Source organism: Scyliorhinus canicula, unplaced genomic scaffold (assembly GCF_902713615.1).
Source record: "Scyliorhinus canicula unplaced genomic scaffold, sScyCan1.1, whole genome shotgun sequence".
NCBI lineage: Eukaryota > Metazoa > Chordata > Chondrichthyes > Carcharhiniformes > Scyliorhinidae > Scyliorhinus > Scyliorhinus canicula.
In genome coordinates, this window is record NW_024055482.1 from 79,569 (window position 1) to 85,568 (window position 6,000).

Below are 6,000 nucleotides of genomic sequence, written 5' to 3' on the forward strand. Positions count from 1 at the left end.
TTTTTGGCCAACATGGAGAGTGTTAACCCGTGCTGCAGCGAATCTGGAAGTGTCTTGATTGTCACTGTGAAGGACACCTTTCTTCTCCCATTCATTACCCTGTATCGGTTTCTGATGAATCAGAGAATCCGCTGTTCAGAATTACCTGACGTGGAACTGTGACTGACCAGAGTATAAGTGAAATGAGTGCAATGGGAAAATGGATCGGCACAAAGGGGCTTTGAAGACAGGAGTTCAGCAAAGTCACAATCAGTTAATTGTTCATTTAGGATTTATTTTTAAAAATCTGAGAAATAATTGCAGAAAAGTTCAATTTCAAGTTAACAAAAGAGAATATAACAATTGAGCGTCGCACGACGAGCAGAACACATCCGCTCTGAGCTGTCAAATACATCTGCAACATACACTAGAAAGAGAGAACGGGAACTCATAAAAGGAAGGCAATAATTGCGAATAAGGAGTGAAAAATTGTTACATATTTACAGATGGAAATCAAACTACAGAACAATTATAAGCTAAAATTACAAAACATCTATATTATTACTTACATTGCAAACTGAGAAACATTTTAAGATCTCCAGGGACATATTATGAATTCGTAATAGAGATATTGATGAACAGCTGATGAAAATCTACGATCTCCAAAATTCAACCGGTCACTTAATCTGTAAAAGAAGATTAAATAACGAAGCAGATGTCGGGCATTAGTGTTAGATTTTTTAATCAATGAAAAGTTCAATGAGTTTTCAAACTGCTGCTGTCAGTTTTAAGTGTGAGTGGATTGAATCTTCTCACCTTCACCAGAGTGACTGCAGCGCTGTAGGAAATGCTCAGGAAGAACAGGGTGATGAATGTGGAAGCGGTTGTCCAGATGTTGTCGTTATCATCCTCATAGTCTTCCGTCCAGGTGTGGTCTGTGTTTTCTACGAGGATGGAGTCGAGGAAATGTAGTTAAATTGTGTTTCCCTCCAGGATATGTTGTGTTATTATACATATTATCTTTTATCTTTCTTAAGTGAGTAATATATTCTCGAATTTAATAATCATTGTACATCTTCTATAAGACCATAAGACGTAGGAGCAGAATTAGGCCGCTCGTCCCATCGAGTCTGCTCCACCATTCAATCATGACCGATATTTTTCGCATCCCCATTCTCCTGCCTTCTCCACATAACCCCTGATCCACCTGTTGATCAAAAACCTGTCCATCTCTGTCTTAAAGACACTCAGTGATTTTGCCTCCACAGCCTTCTGCGGCAAATAGTTTCACAGATTCAGCACCCTCTGCCTGAAGAAATTCCTCCTGATCTCTGGTTTAAAGAATCGTTTCTTTAGTCTGAGAGTGTGTTCTCTGCTTCTAGTTTTTCTCCAAGTGGAAATATCCTCTCCACGTCGACTCTATCCAGGCCTCGCAGTATCCCATAAGTTTCAATAAGATCACCCCTCATCCTTCCAAACTCCGAGTACAGACCCAGAGTCCTGAACCGTTCCTCATACAAGTTCTTCATTCCAGGGATCATTCTTGTGAACCTCCTCTGGACCCTTTTTAAGGCCAGCACATCCTTTCTTAGATACGGTGCCCAAAACTGCTCACAATACTCCAAATGGGATCTGACCAGAGCCTTAAGAAATGAAAATTGCTTATTGTCACAAGTAGGCTTCAAAATGAAGTTAATGTGAAAAGCCCCTAGTCGCCACATTCCGGCGCCAGTTCGGGGAGGCTGGTACGGGAATATAGCCTCAGAAGTCCATCCGTGGTCGTGTATTCTAGCCCTTCCGACATGAATGCCAACATTGCATTTGCCTTCCTATTGCCGACTGAACCTACACGTTCACCTGAAGAGAATCGTGAACAAGGAGTCCCAAGTCCCTTTGTCCTTCTGATTTCTTAAGCATCTTCCAATTTAGAAAATAGTCTATGCCTCACTTTCTGCTTCCAAAGAGCATAATCTCACACTTTCCCACATTGTATTCCATCTGCCACTTCTTTGCCCACTCCTAGCCTGTCCAAGTCCTTCTGCACCACCCCCTGCTTCCTCAATGCTATCTGCCCCTCTACAGATCTTTGTATCATCTGCAAACTTAGCAACAGTGCCTTCAATTCCTCCTTCCAAATCATTAATGTATATTGTGAAAAGTTGTGGTCCAAGCACGGGCCCCTGAGGCACACCACTAGTCACCGCCTGCCATCATGAAAAAGATCCCTTTATCCCCACTCTGCTGAGTTCGTGCCACTTAGAAACCGATCTCTGTCACTGTCTACACAGCTCTTCTTCCTTTACGTTCCTCAAACAGTCAGGGTCGAAAACATGGCAGCTTTTATTTAGTTTCAGTTTATTTTTGAACAATTTGTTACAATGTGAGATTAATACGATTGATATTGAGGGAAGTTCACTGAGCTTCTTATGTGAAAACTGTAATATTTATGTTAAGAATTCGGACGTCAGTTTCTGTCTTAGTTGTTTATGGTAATGGAAACACTTATGCGTTAGTGGGATCATTATTAAATGGGGATAGGTTTTGGTGAATATGCCCATTAAATGTTATATTAGAAATATACTCTCATCTTGTCGTTTGTCTTTAATGCTGAACTAACTCGTGATTTGCCTTGAACGGTTTGCCTGTCCAAATGTGTTTATGAACGTTCATTTCATTGTTCATGTGCCATGAGTTTTAACCTGTGTGATTGTTTGTGCATTTCGTGCTTCTGTCTATGTTTCTGTATGAATGAGATATTTTGTATTGAAGTCAATGTTTATTTATTCAGAGTTGTGTTAATGCGCGCTTATGTGTTCTGGCCTGGTATATAGGTAGTGATATGTTTCCTTCTGCACCACATATCTATCAATATACGAATGTTTATGCGAGTGTGTGTGTCTGTGCGCGCGTATATACGTCTGTGTTGACGTGTTAATACGTGTATGTATGCATTGATAGATTTATATAACTATGTTTTGAAACATATTTACGTCCACTGTGTACTAATGTGTGTTTTCGTGTCCTATCGTGTATGAGCACGCTAATGTTTGCATTTAACTGTGTGCATGCGAATGCTCTGCTGTATTCATGTATGTCTTTCTTTATCCGTGTGTAAGCTGTTAATGTGCTTCTCCGTGTGCCCATATATGTGTGCTAATGTGGGCGGCAGTGTATATCTTCATGTCTGTGTTACTGTCTTCTCACTATGTGCTGCTGATTATGATGATGGTTCAATTGTGTTTTATGTCCTTGTGTGAGTCTGCTTGTCTTGTTTAACATATCTGCGTTTGTATTTGTGTGTATCTGCATGTGCATGCGTATGTGTGCATTTCTGTGTGTGCGTGTGTATATGTGTGTATTTTGTGCGTGTCTGCATGTGTCAGCACACGACTAACAGGAAATTGAGCATTATTTGATTTAGAAATTGTCCTGTTTTAAGATATATTTTACACACTAGGATTGGCCTGATGGAAGAAGAAAACACGACCACGAAGTTAGAAATGACTTGCATTGTTGAAAGCTGTGTTCTTCCGGCCTTCCGAACTCTTCGGCTGGGGGAGTGGGAGGACAGTGAGTTCATTGTTTCGCCCCCTCGAAAGGAATTTTCCTTTCCATTCAGTGTGTTGAGAATATGGTGGTTCAATGCGTTATCTAATGCTATTCTCCTATGGGCGGCATGGCAGCACAGTGGGTAGCACTGTTGCTTCACAGCGCTGGAGTCCCATGTTCGATTCCCGCTTGGGTCACTGTCTGAGTGGAGTCTGCACGTTCTCCCTGTGTCTGAGTGCGTTTCCTCCGGGTGCTCCGGTTTCCTCCCACAAGTCCCGAAAGACGTGCTGTTTGGTGAATTGGACATTCTGAATTCTCTCTCTGTTTACCTGAACAGGCGCCGGAATGTGGCGCCTGGGGGCTTTTCACAGTAACTTCATTGCAGTGTTAATGTGCGTCCACTTATGACAATAATACATTTAATTATTATTATTTTTCTTGGTGACTTAGAAACAAAATCTGTTAACGATTTCTTCGTCAGTTTTCTATGTTGGGTAGTGAGAATACAATGGGTTGAATAATGAACCTCTCCCGCTCTTTGTTGGGGATATATGGATGCATTGGGTCAAATATTGTCTCTCCTCTTCTGTTTGTTGGGGGAAGTGGGTTAGAGTGCATTAAATAATGCAGGTGTCTTTGTTGGTGGGGGCCTTCCCCACCGCCCCTTCACCTCTCTACGTTAGGGAAATAAGCGGGACAGTGAATTAACTAATGCTCCTCCCCCTCTCAATGTTGGGGAAGTGGGGGCACAAAGTATTAACTAATGTCCCTCCCCTCTCTTTGATGGGCTAGTGGGGGAACAGTGCATTAACTAATGCCCCTGCCTCTTGCTTGGGCATGTGAGGGGCACAGTGGGTTGACTAATGCCCCTCCCCCCCTCTTCGTTGGGAAAGTGGGGCTACAGTGGATTAACAACAGGGGATGTTCACAGTAATTCATTGCAATTTTAATGTAAACCTACTTGTGACACTAATAAAGATTATTATTATTAATAGCCCTAAACCACTCGTTGTTGGGGAGGTTAGGGGACAGTGGCTGCACCAGTTCCCTCCTCTTTCTTTGTTGGGCAGTGGGGGTAGAGTGGATTAACTAATACCCCCGCTCTTTGCTGGGCAGTTGGGGTAGCGTGGATTAATTAACATTCCCGCTCTTTGCTGGGCAGTTGGGGTAGAGTGGATTAACTAATCCCCCCCCCCCCGCTCTTTGCTGGCCGGTGGGGGAAGAATGGATTAACTAATACCCCCACTCTTTGTTGGGCAGTGGGGATAAAGTGGATTGAGTAATACACACCCCACTCTCTTTTGGGCAATGGGGTAGAGTGGATTAACCAATACCCCCACTCTGTGTTGGGGAAGTCGGGGTACAATGGATTGACTAATTCCCCTCTCCCACTCTGTGTTGGGGAAGTGGGGGTACAATGGATTGACTAATTCCCGTCTCCCACTCTGTGTTGGGGAAGTGGGGGTACAATGGATTGACTAATCCCCCTCTCCCACTCTGTGTTGGGGAAGTGGGGGTAAAATAGATTGATTAATTCCCCTCTCCCGCTCTGTGTTGGGGAAGTGGGGGTACAATGGATTGACTAATCCCCCTCTCCCACTCTGTGTTGGGGAAGTGGGGGTACAATAGATTGATTAATTTCCCTCTCCCGCTCTGTGTTGGGGAAGTGGGGGTACAATTGATTGACTAATTCCCCTCTCCCACTCTGTGTTGGGGAAGTGGGGGTATAATGGATTGACTAACTCCCCTCTCCCACTCTGTGTTGGGGAAGTGGGGGTTCAATGGATTGACTAATTCCCCTCTCCAACTCTGTGTTGGGGAAGTGGGGGTACAATGGATTGACTAATTCCCATCTCCAACTCTGTGTTGGGGAAGTGGTGGTACAATGGATTGACTAATTCCCCTCTCCCACTCTGTGTTGGGGAAGTGGGGGTACAATGGATTGACCAATTTCCCTCTCCCACTCTGTGTTGGAGAAGTGGCGGTACAATGGATTGACTAATTCCTCTCTTCCACTCTCTGTTGGGGAAGTGGGGGTACAATGGATTGACTAATTCCCCTCTCCCACTCTGTGTTGGGGAAGTGGGGGTACAATGGATTGACTAATTCCCCTCTCCCACTCTGTGTTGGGGAAGTGGGGGTACAATGGATTGACCAATTCCCCTCTCCCACTCTGTGTTGGGGAAGTGGGGGTACAATGGATTGACTAATTCCTCTCTCCCACTCTCTGTTGGGGAAGTGGGGGTACAATGGATTGCCTAATTCCCCTCTCCCACTCTGTGTTGGGGAAGTGGGGGTACAATGGATTGACTAATTCCTCTCTCCCACTCAGTGTTGGGGAATAGGGGGTATAGTGGATTGACCAATTCCCCTCTCCCGCTCTGTGTTGGGGAAGTGGGGGTACAATGGATTGACTAATTCCTCTCTCCCACTCTCTGTTGGGGAAGTGGGGGTACAATGGATTGACTAATT